General features: G+C 37.5%; 1 protein-coding gene across 3 annotated transcripts in view; it reads left to right on the top strand.

The window, feature by feature from the left end:
- The window catches only part of DPH6 (diphthamine biosynthesis 6), a 405,738-nt gene that overhangs the window by 322,614 nt on the left and 65,395 nt on the right, over positions 1-17,729 (top strand). Inside the window, exon 10 of one of the 3 annotated variants that reach the window (XM_063794025.1) lies at positions 7,795-10,372. The exons of the other annotated variants lie outside the window; for them this stretch is intronic. The gene's annotated coding sequence lies outside the window, so the exon portion shown is untranslated. Of the gene's footprint in view, positions 1-7,794; positions 10,373-17,729 lie in introns of those variants that run through there. 3 annotated transcript variants of the gene reach the window in all.

The following is a 17,729-nucleotide window of genomic DNA, read 5'->3' as shown; positions in this document are numbered from 1 at the left end:
ACAGAAAAACACAGAATATTATAACACTGTAACTGTAGTGTATAAACTACTCGTATCCTACGTAGAAAGACTAAACAATGAACCAATCTAAAATAATGACTACAACAACTTTTCAAGACATGGGCAGTACAATAACATATAAACAGTAATAATAAAAAGTTTAAAAGTTGGGGGATACTTTTTAACTTTTAAGGTGCAGGGTCTTTATTAGTTTTCTTTTTGTTTGTTTATGCAAACAATGTTGGTCTACACTATAGACCAAATGGATCTAACAGATATTTACAGAACATTTCATTGAATGACTGCAGAATATACATTATTTTCTTTAGAACATGAATCTTTCTAAAGGATAAACCATATATTAGATCATAAAATAAGTCTTAAAACATTCAAAAAATTGAAAAAATAGCAAGCATCTTCTGTGACCACAATGGAATAAAACTAGAAGTCAATAACGAGAAATTTTGGAAACTATACAAATACATGAAAATTAAACAATATGCTCACAAATGATCAATGGGTCAATAAGGAAATTAAGAAGAAAATTGAAAAATTTTTTGAAACAAATGGTAATGGAAATACATCATACCAAAACGTATGAGATACAGCAAAAATGGTACTAAGAGACAAGTTTATATCTATAAATGCCTACATCAAAAAAAAGATGAAAAACCAAATAAACATCCTAACAATGTATCTTAAAAACTAGAAAAGCCAGAGCAAACCAAAACCAAACTTAGTAGAAGAAAAAAAAAATCAGAACAGAAATACATGATTTTGAAATGAAGAAAATAATACAAAAGATCAATAAAACAAAAAGTTGGTTTTTTGAAAAATACAATTGACAAACCTTTAGCCAAACTAAGGAAAAAAAATGAGAAGAGCCAAATAAAATCAGAGATGAAAAACAAGATGTTAGGCCAGGCACGGTGGCTCACACCTGTAATCCCAGCACTTTGGGAGGCCAAGACGGGTGAATCATGAGGTCAGGAGGTTGAGACCATCCTGGCTAACACGGTGAAACCCCATCTCTACTAAAAATACAAAAAATTAGCTGGGCGTGGTGGCGGGCGCCTGTAGTCCCAGCTACTGGGGAGACTGAGGCAGGAGAATGGCGTGAACCCGGGAGGTGGAGCTTGCAGTGAGCCGAGATCGCGCCTCTGCACTCCAGCCTGGGTGACAGAGCGAGACTTCATCTCAAAAAAAAAAAAAAAAGAAGATGATGTTATAACTGATATTGCAGAAATTGAAAGGTTCATTAGTGGCTACTATGAGCAACTACATGCCAATAAATTGGAAAATCTAAAAGAAACGGACAAATTTCCAGCACATACAACCTACCAAGATTGAAACAGGAAGAAATCCAAAACCTGAGCAGACCTATAACAAGTAACAAGATGAAAACCATAATGAAAAGTCTCCCAGTAAAGAAAAGCCCAGACAGAACCTAATGGCTTCACTGCTGATTTCTACCAAACATTTAAAGAGCTGATACCAATCCTACTTAAAGTATTCCAAAAAATAGATGAGGAGGGAATACTTCCAAACTCATTCTATGAGCCAGTATTACCCTGATACCAAAACCAGACAAAACTGGTATTTTGATCAGTATTGCGTTCAATCTGTAGATTGCTTTGGGTAGTCTGAACATTTTAACTGTATTCATTCTTCCAATCCATGAACATGGAATATCTTTCCATTTTTTGTGACCTTTTCAAGTTTTTTCATCAGTGTTTTGTAGTTGTCATTGTAGAGGTCTTTCACCTCTTCAGTTAATTCCTAGGTATTTAATTTTATTTGTAGCTATTGTAAATGTATCCCAGGTTTCTTCAGTCCAAGGATAGCTTTTTCCACTAAACATGAGACCATTTTGATGATGATATGCCATTTTGACTTGTACCAGTAAGGCTTTCCATACAACTATAGTTGTGCTGCACTTTTCTTTACCTATTTTTTTAAATGTATGTGGAAACTTTCCTCTATTACCACTCCCAAATAACAGCTAACTAGTGAATTAATTTATTTTTGTTACCTTACGTATGTAAAGACTGAGTAAAGGTATTTATTAGTATAAGGGGAAAAGCAGTTCAGAGAACTATACAGAGACAAAGTATTTTAGCTGAAAAAATAAAGCTATCACCATACTACACTAATATGCCTGTTCCAGATTGCAGAAAACCGAATAGATACATGAACATTTACAGCTATTCCTGATGGTTCTGTTATTTCTATAATAATATTTTTATTTTTATTTTTATTTTTTTGTGATGAGATATTGCTGTGTTGCCCAGGCTGGAGTGCAGTGACTATTCACAGGCATTGTCATCGCACACTATGGCTTCAGAAGCCTGGACTCAAGCAGTCTTCCTGCCTCAGCCTCCCAAGTAGCTGCTACTATAGGCACATGCCACCATGCCCAGCAATAAATCATTTTTAATATAGGTACAAATGAGACAGGTTAAAATCACAAATAAAAAATATTTTTGACAATCATATGATTTTTCTAAGCCATTAGGTAGAATAATTCAAGATACTTTGCTGAAGTAACTCCTCTCAGGTATTTAAATTTAAGAAAAGTCAAATTTTCAAATTATACCTCCTCATGTTATAATCTTAGTTCAAAGATAAGTAAATCATTGTGGTAACACACCAGTGACAGCAAGCACACCTAGTACCTGGATCTTTGTTTCAAAATACGATACCTTAATAGAAAAAATCTGGACTTTTTGAAGAAATGGCTGATTCTGTATCTGGGGCAGAGAAGATACAATATGAGCCTGTTGAGTATGTTATAGTGTCTGAAAGTAAGGAAGTACTCAAAAAAATAAAAGGCTAGAGACATCAAGTAGACAGAAAGCCATCCTGAACACGTCTCCAAGGCCAAAGCTATAACAATTTTAGCAACAAAATTTAAAGTATAAAAACCATATACATAACTTTATTATACTGATATAAATAATCCCCTACCATCAAGTATTGATTGGACTTAGTGACTTCCTTACAAATAATAGAGCATGAAAGGAGAGGAATAGCATCTTTATAGTAAACAAATCTGATAAACAGCACCTTAATCAAATGATCAAGATTAACATCACCAGTAATAGGTTATTTTTATTGCACATACCCCATTATAGGATGTGATGAGAAGGACATTTCACCTCTGTGGTATTCTTACCCAAATCCTGTAATTCTGATCTAATCCTGAGTATCAGATAAACTCAGATTGAGAGACAAAATGCCTTACCAGTGCACCTTAAAACTGTCAAGGTAATGGAAAATGAAGAAAGACTGAGAAACTGTCATAGACCAGAGGAAACTAAGGAGACATATGGCTGAATGCAATGTGTTATCCTGGATGGGATCCTGAAACAAAAGGGAGACATTAATAGAAATACTGATGAAATATGAATAAAGTCTGGAGTTTAGTGACTGACAATGTATCAATGTTGGTATCTTAGTCTTGACAAGTATACCACGGTAATTTAAGATGTTAACATTGGGGAGATTGGTTGAGTGGTATACAGGAATTCTCTGTATTACCTGTGTGACTTTTCTGTAAATATAAATTTACTTCAAAGTACAAAGTGTCCTTAAAAATCTATTAAATCCACTACACACCTATTAGAACAGCAAAATTCAAAACACTGACAATACCACATGCTGGTGAGAATATGGAACAAGAGGAACTCTCATTCATTGCTGGTGGAAATACAAAATGGCATAGCCACTCTAGAAGACAGTTTAGCAGTTTTATACAAAACCGAATATATTCTTAACATAAGATCCAGCGACTGTGCTCCTTGGTATTTACCCAAATAAGTTGAAACTTACATTTATTAAAACAATACATGAATGTTCGTAGCAGCTTTATTCATAATTGCTAAACATTTGAAGCAACCAAGATGTCCTTCATTAGATGAGTGGATGAACAAACTTTAGTACATCCATCCAATGGAATATTATTCAAAGCTAAAATCAGGCCAGGCGTGGTGGCTCATGCCTGTAATCCCAGCACTTTGGGAGGCCGTGGCAGGCGGATCACTTGAGGTCAGGAGTCTGAGACTAGCCTGGCCAACATGATGAAACCCCGTCTCTACTAAAAATACAAAAATTAGCTGGGCATGGTGGTGGGTGCCTGTAATCCTAGCTACTCTGGAGACTGAGGCAGGAGAATCGCTTTAACCCAGGAGGTGGAGGTTGCAGTGAGCTCAGATCACACCACTGCACTCTAGCCTGGGTGACAGAGCAACACTTCGTCTCAAAAAAAAAAAAAAAATCTAAAATCATGCCACGGAAAGACTGGATGAGCCTTAAGTGCATATTGCTAATTAAAAGAAGATTATCTGAAAAGGCTACATGCTATATGATTCTATGACATTCTGAAAGGAGAAAAAACTATGGAGACAGTAAAGAGATAAGTGGTTGCCAGAATTTCCAGAAGAGGGAATGAGGGATGAATAGGTGGAGCATGGGGGATTTTTAAGGCAGTTACGTTATTCTGTAAGAAACTGTAATAGTGGGTACATTTCATTATGCATTAGTTAAAACTCACAGAAAGTTCAACACAGAGTGAAACTATAATATAAACTATATACTTTAATTAATAATAATTTATTAATATTGGTTCATTGCTATAGTCTAAATGTTTGTCCCCTCCAAAATTATGACAAATTTGATTGGTTTTTTTTTTGAGACGGAGTTTTGCTCTGTTGCCCAGGCTGGAGTGCAGTGGCGCGATCTCCGCTCACTGCAAGCTCCGCCTCCCAGGTTCATGCCATTCTCCTGCCTCAGCCTCCGGAGTAGCTGAGACTACAGGCGTCCGCCACCGTGCCCGGTTAATTTTTTGTATTTTTAGTAGAGACGGGGTTTCACCTTCTTAGCCAGGGTGGTCTCCATCTCCTGACCTCGTGATCCACCAGCCTTGGCCTCCCAAAGTGCAGGGATTACAGGCGTAAGCTAGGGCACCCGGCCTTCATTGCTATTATAATGTCATTGGGAGGTGGGAGTTTTAAGAGATGATGAGTCCATTAGAGCTCCACCCTCATCAATGGACAAATGCTGATTTCCTGAGAGTGAGTTCACTATCAGGAGAGTAGATTTGCCTTTCTTGCTCGTTTTCTTGCCCTCTTTTTGCTCTTCTACCATGTGATGCCTTCCACCATAGCATGATGCAGCAAGAAGGCCTTTGCAAGATTCTGGCCTTTTAATCTTAGACTTCCCAGCATTCAAAACTGTAAACTAATACATTTCCATTCATTATAAATTACCCAGTCAAGTACCCTGTTATAGCAGCACAAAGCAAACTAAGAAAAGTGGTACTAGAGAGTGGAGAGTTGTTATAACTTGTTACAACTGTGAAATGAAATAAGTCTTTGAACCCCCAAATCGCCAAGCCAGAGGGAAGAGTCAAGCTGGGAACTGCCTCAGGCAAACTTGCCTCCCATTTGATTCCTAAATAAGATAGCTACAAAGATTAAAAAGCTACTTACCTGCCTCACAATTTGCCCACAAGGAAATTCCTTGTGGGCCTCAAGATCTTTACCCTGAAACAGTTGAATTTCACCCTGGCAATGTAAATTGATAGTTTATCTTCACAGGTACAGGACAAAAGAGAGAACTCAAAGTCATCCCTCTGCTCACCTGAGACAAATGCATATCTGATTGCTTCCTCTTCCTTATTGTTTATGTAAAAATGCAGATTCACTGAGCCAGACTAAGACATAAGTGACTTTCTGTACCCCAGTTCATATGTGAATTGTGTATTCAGTGAAAGGTTAGTCAAAGACTCAAAAGTATGCAACCATTTCTCATCTACCGATGACCTGAAACCCCCCCCTTCAAGTTGTCCTACCCTTCCAGACCAAACCAGTGTACATTTTACATGTATTGGTTGATGTCTCATGTCTCCCTAAAATGTATAAAACCAAGCTGTACCCTAATCATCTTGTTTGGGCACATGTCATCAGGACCTCATGAGACTGTGCCAAGGGCACGTTCTTAACCCTGACAAAATAAATGTTCTAAATTGATTGAAACCTGTCTCAAATACTTTTGGTTCACATAACAAATTATGGAAGTGACTTTGGAACTGAGTAATGGGTAGCAGGTAGAACAGTTTTGAAATTAACGCTGGAAAAAGCCTATATTGTCATGAATTGAGCATTGTGGGTAATTCTGGTGAATTGTTTCTACATGGCTCAGAAGAAGAGAGCTGTGGGGAAAGTCTGAAACTTCTTAGAGATTATGTAAGTGTTCATGATCAGAATATTGATAGAAATGTTAACAGTAAAAGCAATTCTAATGAACTCTCAGAAATGAGAAACAAGGTATTGGAAACTAGAGTTAAGGCCATCCTTATTATAAGTGGCAAAGAACTTGGCTGAATTGTGTCCATGGCCCAGGGCTTTATGGAAGGCAGAATTTAAGAGCCATGAACCAGGATATCTGACATAAGAAATTTCTAAGCAAAATATTGAGGGTGCTGCATGGCTTCTTTCAACTGCACATAGTAAAATGTCAGAAAAGAGAAGTGATTTAAAGATGGAATTTATAATTAATTAAAAAGAAAGCAGAATGTAACCACTTGGAAAAATTGACACCTGGCCATATAAAGAATTAAAAAGCTTGCTTGGGAGAGAATACCAACGGGGTAGCCAAGCTACCCTTTGATAATGGGATTAGTATGGATAGAAGGAAGCCAAGTGCTATTCATCAAGACAATGGGAGAACAACCCAAAGGCATTTAGGAGATCTTCCAGGATGTCTTTCCCATCTAGGACCTTAAGGGCAAAACCAGTGGTCCTGCTACCTCTCTCAGGAACATACAGACCCATAATGGTCCACATGGTGATAACTCTGCAGACACAGAGTGCATGAGCTTGGTACTATGGTGGCCTTCACCTAGGATACCTCAGAGACCCTTGAGACCCAGGCTGAGAATTGTCACAGGAGTGGAGCCACTGCAGAGTTCCCACCAGGGCAGTACTTAGTGGAGCCATGGGGGTGCGGCCTCTGCAGAAAGTCCCTGTCAGGGAAGTTCTTAGTGGAGCCATGGGAATAGGGCCACCCCTAAGACCCCAGAACTATAGAACCACCAACAGGTAGCCCCAGCAATTCAACCTGTGATAGCTGCTGCATGAGCAGAGCCCAGCAAAGCCATAGGGGTGGGACTGCCTGAGGCCTAGGGGGCGCAGCGCCTACCCTAGTGTGTTCAGGAGGCAGGACATGGAGTCAAGAAAGATTACTCTGGAGTCTTATGATTTAATGTTGTTTGCTCTTTTCCCCCTTTTGGAATATGAATATTCATCTTTTGCCTGTTCCGCCTTGGTGTTTTGGAAGCTTGTAGCATGTTTTGATTTCACAGGCTCACAGCTGGAGAGGAATTTGCCTTGTGATGAATTGTGCCTTTAATCTCACCCACAGATGATTTAGATGAGACTTTGGACTTAGACTTTTGAGTTGATGCTGGAATGAGTTAAGACTTTGAGAGCCGTTGGGTTGAAACGAATGTATAAGTTTTGGGAGGCTAGAGGTGGAATACTTCAAAAAAAATTTTTTTTTCAATACTGCCCCTTGTGTTGGTGGTAGAATACTATGTTTTGAATGGTTGGTTGTCCTTTCCAGAGTCATGTTGAAATTTAATTACCATTGCAACAGTTTTGGGAGATAGGATCTGTAATAATTAATTAGACCAGGATGAGTCCACCCTTATGAATGAACTAATGCTATTATTGCAGAAGTGGCTTTACCCCACTCTTGTTCACTCCTGTCTCCTGCCTCTTTGCCCTTTCACAGTGTGATGCCTACCAACATGTTATGATGCAGCAAGAAGGCTCTCACCAGATGGTGGCATCTTTATAGTGGACTTTTCAGCCTCCAGAACTGTGAGTTCATTCATGAGGGTGGAGTCATCATGGTCTAATTAATTATTACAGATCCTACTACGAGCCAATTCATTTCTGTTCTTAATAACTTACTCAGTCTGTAGTATTCTGTTACAGCAGCATAAAACAGACTAAGACACTCATCAATTGTAACAAATCTACTACACTAATCCAAAATGTTAATAGAGGAAACTGTGGGGAGAGGTTGGGAGGTGATGTGGGACCTCTTGGTATTTCCCACTCAACTTTTCTGTAAACGTAAAACTGCCCTCCCAAAATAGTCTATTTTTAAAAAATAAAAGTAGTCAAAAATCTAAAAGAAAAAAATTATAGTAGACAGATATATGATATCACAAGTATAGTAAAATGTTAATAGTGGTAGTGTATGTGGATGTTCCTTATTATACTCTGCTTTGTGTTTGGCATTTTTCATAATAAATGTGTAACAAAGTCATTGTGGGTAATATTAAAAGAAAGCTTAGCAGAGTAAGGTTCAGTTGAACCTGTGGGACTTAATTCTAATTCCATTATGGATTTCTCATATGATTCTACTAAAAAATGTAACTTGATTTAACTACTTGAATTACTTATCTAAATTATGAAACCCAGTTGGCCCTGTCTTCAGAAACTAGAATCCAGATAAAATTACCTATTGTTTGTGATATTAACATGTATTATCCCATCAGCAGAAGAATCTGAGCAGTGCATTGTAGTTTTTTTAAACAATATTGATGATATGGTAGTAGAAACTGAACAGCTACTCCCTGGACTTTGTCAATGTACTTGTTATGACTTAGCACTGTTTTATTTACCATCCAAAAACATATTTTTTATTACTCACTGCAACATGACAATAATTCCAGTTTTGAGTGGTGTATATTTCTCATTATGAATCTAAATACACAGAACATTTGCTCTGTTTTCAGTCACTAGGCTGCGTGAAAATGGTGTATTAAAAATAGTCTGACATATTTGCATATTTATCTGTATTAAAAGCGTCATGAAACAGTTATTGCAGATACACAGCTGTTGCTTTTCAACTATTTTTTAAAGGAACCATATCTGCTCTCCTATATAAAATACATACATTTTCAAAAGTATCGTCTGAGCCAAATGAATTGCAAAGCCTTAAAGAGGAAAGCTTATCTCAGAGAATTATAAATTTTTAGTCACTGTGTCTAAATGATAAATTTTTAACCTAAAATGATAAACTTGTTCCTTTGCCAAGTCAGATATTATGCATTGTAAACAGAAAGTAATTCTGGAAGCTCCTACAAATTATGGCTGCATTTCAGCATAGAGGCTGTTTACCTACTCTACAGAGCACATAAAAGGATGCTGCTTTATATCAACCACATTACGGAAGAGAAGACTACACTTTGTGACTTAAAATGACAGTTGCTCTTGTAATGTAAAGAAATTTTTATTTTAAGAGCATTTTTAAAATATCTTCATGAAAGACAATAGTATCATCTTTCTTTTCAATTAAAAAGAAAACTGTATGCCTCTGGAATCCTAGCTACTATCATCTTAGTAGTTGCCAGAAAAGGACCCTGATTTAAAAACAATTCTAGTGACTTTCATTATTTTTTAAGGATTTCAATATGGACTCTCTTGGTGTAAGAAAACGTACATTTTTTTTCAATTCTATGATCATATCAGGTTCAGTTGATTGTCATATAATTCAAATAAACACCAGACATTCTCATTTTAGTATCTTAATTACACTGCTTGTTTTTTTTAATAAAAAAAAAAAGCTTTAAGCATAGTTGAACAAAAGATCTCACCTTTCATAATTCAGTTTCACCATGTTAGCTAAATAAGAGAGTCCAAAGAAGAGAGGATTATCATATGTTAAATAAAAAGTTGGCCACTTTGTAGCATTAATCCTATTAGAAAAAGATAATTTCTGTCTAACTTAATCAGTAAGAAGTCTTTATTGCCCTGAGTATTAATTGATTAGGTTCTCATTAAGGTCAAAAGTACACTTGACTGACCACAGGCAGCCAATTAGCAAATTGTCAGCCATGCTTACTTATATTGACTGAACATAATGGTAGTTATTTGACTGTCAAGTCAGAAGGTCACTGAATCTTTTGTGCACTTTGCCCTCTGAAAGGGCAACAGTCATTCAGACCCCAGAATGCATTCATAACAAAGATTTAGCTTATTACTTATTGACTTAAATCACCCTTAGAAAAAGGTGTTTCGTTCTCTTTGAACAAATACTATATTATTTCTTTGTAAAATACTTGAAGTTTGGTTGAAATCCTGTGGTTGATTGTGTCTGAGGATTTTTGTTCAGCAAGCAGCTTGCACTTGAAACTCTAAATAGCTTTTTAAAGAGCAGATCGATCCAATGACTACAGTTGGCCCTCTGTATCTGTGGGTTCTGCATCTGTGGATTCAACCGAGGACTGAAAATATTTGAAAAAAAATGTTGTGTCTGTACCGAGCACGTACAGACTTTATTCTTGTGATTACTCAGTAAAAAAAATACAGTATAACAACTATTTACATAGCATTTACTTTGCATTAAGTATTATAAGTCATCGAGAGATGACTTAAAACATACAGGGAGGATGTGTGTATGCCATTTTATATCAGGGACATGAGCATTCTCAGATTTTGGTATTCAAGGGAGACTCTGGAACCATTCCCCCACTGACACCAAGAAAGAACTGTATATCCCTTTGCAATATAAACTTTTCTCCTGCTATGTGGCTTTGCTCTAATTGTAGCAAGTTGGGCACACAGTTGCTGAAATGGCTCTGGGACACCAGTCTCAAAGTTAACGGTTAGAACCATATTTGAGGCTCACATTAATAAGGACATTGGTGGCCGGGTGCAGTGGCTCACACCTGTAATCCCAGCACTTTGGGAGGCCAAGGTGGGTGGATCGCCTGAGGTCAGGAGTTCAAGACCAGCCTGGCCAACATAGTGAAACCCCATCTCTACTAAAAATACAAAAATTAGCCGGGCGTGGTGGCAGGTGTCTGTAATCCCAGCTACTTGGGAGGCTGAGGCAGGAGAATCGCTTGAACCTGGGAGGCAGAGGTTGCAATGAGCCGAGATCCGCCATTGCACTCCAGCCTGGGCAACAAGAGCAAAACTCCGTCTCAAAAAAATAAAAAATAAATAAATAATAAGGACATTGGTATGCCTTCTAAATATCCACTGCTGACATGGGAGATTGGATATTTGCTGCCAATCACAGGAGAAATGAAAATGCAAGGTTATCTAATCTAAACCTAAATTTTTGCTTATACTTCAAGTGATTTTTATCATCATAAAGCATTGCACCTAATTTATATGGTGGTGATGTAACTAGTTACATTTGTTAGCATTTTATTTTTAAAATTTTTTTCTATTTGTCCTCCTCTACTTAACATTATTATCACTTACATTTGCTATTATTGATTCAAATATCACTGATGATTCCATGAGTTAGATTTTAAGGAGAAAATACTTTTGTTTAGCACACCACTTTTACAAGTTGTGTCTCTAGATCAAATAGAAACCCATGAGTCAGCCTAGGTCCTTTCCTTTACATTCTGTCCTCCCCAAATATACATCTCATCTAGAATCACATGCCATCAGTTCTACTTACTGAATATTGCCAGTAGATATAAGGGCCCTCTATGTCAACCCACTGCCATTGCCCCAGTTCAGCAACTTGTTTTTTGATTGATCAATTGTGGTACCTTTTTACTGGTTTTTCCAAATGATTCAATGGCCCTCTTGGCATGAATGTCTTCCCACTAGACTATTTATTCAGAGTAGGAATGGTGTATTTTCATATTAAATATCTAGCAAAGAGTTCAGTGCTCAGCACATATAGGCACTTGGTAAAAATTTACTGATTAAATAAGTAAACGACCATAATTAGTTTTATGCTACATATAACTGTAACCTGTGATAGAATAATTTGTTATAATTTAAGAACTCATTAATCTCTTTACTAGTATTAAATTATTCATTAGTAATTTATCAGACTATTGTAAGAAGCAATAAGTTTTAATTCAGTCATGTGACTAAACCAATAGCATTGAATATGAAAATAAAGTGAGAGTCAGAGTTGAAGAAAAAATTACTGTTATAATTCATGAATAATTAAGCTACCAAGTATATAAAGAAAACAAATCTATATACTATCAAAACTTTTGCTTTGTTTGTGAGATCGTATGGTTTTCAAATGATTCAACATTAGAGATTAACAGTGACTATTGGTATATTGTCTGCAAAATACTAAGCATTCTATATACAGATAGCATAATTGTCATTTCACAGATAAGAAAACTGGTTTCACAGGGTAACCTGTCCAAAGGCCCACAACCCAGGTCTTGCTGGCTCTAAAATTCAAGCTCTATCTACCATGCTAATCTGACTCTAACTTTGCATTATTCTTTAGAATTTTGGAAAAGCCATTTAACTCTCTGAAACTGTACTAACTTTGCTGAAACTGTACTAAATGTACAGAAACTTTCATATCCAATGTTGGATCAAGTACTAGAGCCAAAGATAAGAAAAATGCCTATGGAAATTAAAAGTAATATGACTTAGTAGTAAAGACTGCACAGGCACTGCCATCAAACATCCTTATAATTGTGTCCCAGGTTTGCCGTGTCCCACCTGTGAAACCTTGAGTGATTTACTTGACTTCTCCAAGTTCCAGTGCACTTGTCGTTAAAATAGGTATAATAATAGTGCCGACAGTGGCTTTGTGAGAATCAAATGAAATTATGCAGGTAAAATGCCTAGCACATTAAATGGCATATGATAATGGCTCAGTAAATGGTAGCTGTTGTTAAGGATTTTCAGCTGGGTGTGGTGTAATCCAAGCACCTGTAATCCAAGGCAGGAAGATTACTTGAAGCCAGGAGTTTAAGACCAGCCTGGCCAACAAATCAAGACTCCATCTCTACAAAAAAAAATTTTTTTTAATTAGCTGGGTGTGGTTGTGCACGCCTGTGTTCCCAGCTACTTGGGAGGCTGAGACGGGAGTAAGAGCCCAAGAGTTTGATGCTGCAGTGAGCTGTGATCACACCACTGTACCCCAGCCTGGGCAACTGAGTGACACCCTGTCTCTAAAAAAAAGATTTTCCACCAAAATAAATAGTTTAGGTTATATGTACTTCCTTATTCTATGTTAAATCTGTGTGTTCTGGTATTGCATACTTTTATGAGTCATATATTACTCTGACATCTAGACAATCATCTGTTCATAAATTCAAATTAAAGGTAAGTTATATAAATATTTGTTAGGGACTCTTGACTCTGACATTCTCTACCAAGTGGGCAAGTGGCACAGAGAGTATCTTGTGCATTTGCCCACTTGGTAGGTAAGTCAACTGTTCCTCTTCCCTCATGATGCTTCTTAAACATGCCATAAAAGGCACTAATGGTAAACTATTTGGTGAATTATTGCACAAGATGGTGTTATGATAATTCACATACTCAATTCACAGGTGGAGCAGAGGGCTGGCCTAATCTGACTTTCATGTTACAAGGATCACTCAGGTACTGGGTTGAGCATAGATTCTTGCAAGAGTAGAAGCAGATGGACCGATTAAGAAGTTGTATCCAGGGCCAAGCGTGGTGGCTCACACCTGTAATCCTAGCACTTTGGGAGGCTGAGGCAGCTGGATCACCTGAGGTCAGGAGTTTGAGACAAGCCTGGCCAACATGGTGAAACCCCATCTCTACTAAAAATACAAAAAATTAGCCGGATGTGGTGGTGATGCCTGTAATCCCAGCTACTCGGGAGTCTGAGGCAGGAGAATCACTTGAACCCGTGAGGCGGAGGTTGCAGCGAGCTGAGATCGTGCCGCTGCACTCCAGCTTGGGTAAGAAGAGTGAAACTCTGCCTCAAAAAAAAAAAAGTTTTATCCGTGATCCAGATGAAAAATGGTAGTGGCTTGGATCAGAGTGGTAACATTGAACATGATGAGAAGTGGTTGGATTGTGGATATATGTTGAAAGTAGAACAGTATATCCTGGCAGATAGAAAGTGGGGAGTAATAGAAAGAAAGGATTAGAGGAAGATTCCAAGGTTTGGGGCCTGAGCAACATAAAAACATGAGAAGGAGGAAAATCCTTCCTTATGTAGTTTGTGCTTCTAATGATTCTATATATCATCTCTGTTTTAGCTTTCATTCTACTCTCCAAACTGGTGAAGACTCAACCAGTTCTAGTGGCATTGTGAATGCTCTTAGTAAATTCAGAGTAGCCCTATGAAAATCACTTTACTAGCTGTCACTTTTGAGGACACCACCACCTGTAGTACTGAATGAACAATGTAACATCAACATGAGGAGACTTGGGACACCCAGAAGAATTAGAAGACATGGCCTCTCTCTTCTTTAAGCTTTTTTTTTTTTTTTTTTGAGACGGAGTCTCGCTCTGTCGCCCAGGCTGGAGTGCAGTGGCGCAATCTCAGCTCACTGCAAGCTCCGCCTCGCGGGTTCACGCCATTCTCCTGCCTCAGCCTCCCGAGTAGCTGGGACTACAGGCGCCCGCCACCACGTCTGGCTAATTTTTTGTATTTTTAATAGAGACGGGGTTTCACCGTGTTAGCCAGGATGGTCTCGATCTCCTGACCTTGTGATCCGCCCGCCTCGGCCTCCCAGAGTGCTGGGATTACAGGCATGAGCCACCGCGCCCAGCCTCTTCTTTAAGCTTTATTGTGTATTTCACCACGTAGGATAGGTAAGCACTGCGTGGGTTTGGACCTTAGGCACAGGGCCTGGGGGTGGCAGTTGGTGCTTTCAGTTGACTTTGGATCTTTGTGTGATGTAATTGGGGTCCAGGTGAGATGGCTTTGGGGAAGCAAGGCCAAGAAATATTAAGTCTCAAGAGTTCAGCCAATCAGGAGGAAAAGACCTGTCCCAGGATATTGTGTATATTTTTCCAGTTAACTGAGAAGATATTCTTAGACCTTTTTTTCTAAATATTTAAGAAAAGCCTGCTATGGCCTTAAAGTACTAACATCAGGTCTAGTGGGGAGGTGGGGGAAAGATTAATATATATGAAGAGAAATACAAATAAGTGTAAACAAGCATAAAAACGTGTGTTATAACAAAAGTTCATATCTACAATGAATTATCTTTATTATGCTTTTTCCTTCTTTATTTATGGACTTAATTTGCTGTCATCTTAGGCAACTACTGTTAACGGTATCTCATTTGATAATTTGATGTTGACATCTCTCTTTTTTCTAAATTTAGTTGAATGCAAAGAGAAGCTTTGAAATGCAAATAAGAGATCATTTCCCCTGCCCTTAAGAAAGGTTGGAACATGACAAACCTTGAATCAGTCTTGGAAAGAATCATATAATTACAGGAAAGTGTGAGAATTCCAGGCCTGACCTCAGACAGCTAAGGACTAGCTATACATGAAATGCAGACTGTGGCTAACTTTAATTCTTTCCCAAATCAGATTTTCATGAGACATTTTCAGTTCTTTCAGTGAGGCAAATGAATTTCTTTAATATTTTACATATCCATTGTTAAAATTCAATGCAAAAACAACTCTAATGTCAAATATAAATTATTTTGTTGTTAAGTTTAATTTTGAATAATCTTCTTCTCTTTTCTTTGGCATTAGAACAAATTGCAATTACTGAAGTCCAAAGAATTATAAAGCACTATTTAAGCATTTACATTAGATATCAAAATTGAAGAATACAAAGACTAGTTTATTAATGGAGTAAAGTTTCTGAGATAAGACGGAGCCAGTTGTAAAGGTTTTAGGAAGGAAGTACAATACTCAGTTTTAGAAGGAAAGGAGACAACACGATTTGGCAATGACTTAGACTCTTATCATAAAAAGTACTATTTCAGTTGTCTTTATAATTCAACCTAATAATATGCTTTGCTCTTTAACGAAAAGTATATTTCCTATATCTCTATGGGTACACTTCTCTGAGACTAAGCAAACTATTTGTAAAGGGTGATTGAATTGAAGAGGAATCATATTTTTTTAAACGATCTTTCCCCTGCCCTTTGTATCACAGAGGCTGAATCGATCCTGGGCACTCAGCATTCTCAGCATTGGATCAGCCCTAACCTGCTTGTATTTCTTTTGCTGCAGAGCATAGACCCATAATCCTGGATCAAACATGTTGAAGTCTCACTCTTCCATCTACTCAGGTTGACCTCTAACAAAATTCTGTTTTTCTCTCCATTTGTCTGTGGAAAGAGTTTTCATTCTAAACTCTTCCAATTTAACAAAGGGAAAAGGTTAACAAGAAAGTAAATCCCCCCTCCAAAAAAAAAAAGTGGTCCACAGTTTCCCACTGAATTGGAGCCAAAAACTCTGCCAGTTTTGCTCTCATATCTCCAAGCTGTAGCCTGACCCTTCATATGACCAGTGGGGCTTGTTGCACAAGATCTATCTGGGCGCCTTTCTAAAAGTGCTATCTTCGTCCATATTTCAAAACACTCACAGATATTTTATCATTAATTAGTATTCATATTATGTCTCAAACAATCTGTTCAAGAATAGGGGAAGTGAACTAGTTGAACAGCTCTTCTGTTTGTCTGGTAATTAACATGGATGATGTATGTAGAGCCGAAGGCCTTATAAGGGGAGGAGGTGGTCAAGTGTTGGGCAGGTAATCCCTGGAACATTTAAATGCTTACCTATTTTGGATGCTGGGCTACTCCAAAAAAAATTGTACTTGGCAAACAGGGTGGGGAGACACAGGCCTTTTTAAAAATAGACCCATGCCTCTTTGATTCACAGCATCCTGGATTTGCTTTTCATCATGTTAACATGCCACTTGGGAGCTGGCTGGACTCCCTTGTTCAGTGACATATATTTCATAGTGTTTTTTTAAAAACCATTTGTTCTTTCAACCACAACATGCTTTGAATTTCTCTTTCAAATTTGAGGATGTATATATAGATTGATCAAAACAATATTTTTAACATTCCAAACAATTTAGAAAGATAGTGGATGGGTGTCAGTTAATGTATTATGCTCCTCTCTTCCTCCTCCCCCTCTTCAGCTGCTAATCTTAGAACTTGTGTGCCAAATTGTGTAAGATATTCTTCCAATAGCTACATGTGTGACTCTTTTGTGAGCTCTACAGACAGTTATGAGGACAGATTTGGAGTTGCATATGGGACTGTCACATGGTTTGATTTCCTTGTCTTCAGGCACTGAGATTTCTTTTCACTGAGCTTTAATACTGAGGAATTTTTAGTTGTGGTAAAAGTTTAGCAAAGTCTCTATTAAATAATTTACACATTCTGGGAATAGGGAAAGGAAAAAGTTTTTATTCACCACCACTCTGTATTCGGGATCTATATATACTAAATAGTTCATGTGTTTACTCTTTCCAATAGTGAAAAAACAGGGTTTTATCACAGAATTTTTATGAAAACCAGAAAAGAGTAAAGAGCCTTTATTATCTCCTTGCTCTTTTGGAGCAAGATCTAGTAAACGTCTCAACAGAAAAAGTAGCAGATGCTTTGTAAAAAGGTCTCATATCACTTATGTCCAATTATAGAGGCTGATTTGCAAAAAAAAAAAAAAAAAAAGTGATCTATCTATGTCCTTAGGAGCCAAAAATTCCATGGCATTAGTCTGTGAAATGATAAGATGCAAATTCATTTTCAACTTTAAAGACACATATTTGAAATCTTGCTTTCATGACCTGAAACCCACAGCCCCCATCCCATAAACACAGTGCCACCCTTGAGGAACACACAGACTTGAAGGAAGATCTTTCTCCTAGTCCTATTTTAAATGTTCCTCAAGGATAAATAATATCCTAGTAAGATCTGTGTCCAATTAATTGGGGCATATATTATGATATTATAAAAGTATTAGTCACATATA

The sequence above is a fragment of the Pan troglodytes genome, chromosome 16 (genome assembly GCF_028858775.2).
Source record: "Pan troglodytes isolate AG18354 chromosome 16, NHGRI_mPanTro3-v2.0_pri, whole genome shotgun sequence".
In the NCBI taxonomy this organism is placed as follows: Eukaryota; Metazoa; Chordata; class Mammalia; order Primates; family Hominidae; genus Pan; species Pan troglodytes.
The sequence above is the reverse complement of the archived record's forward strand: the minus strand, read 5'-3'. Positions and strand labels throughout refer to the sequence as shown.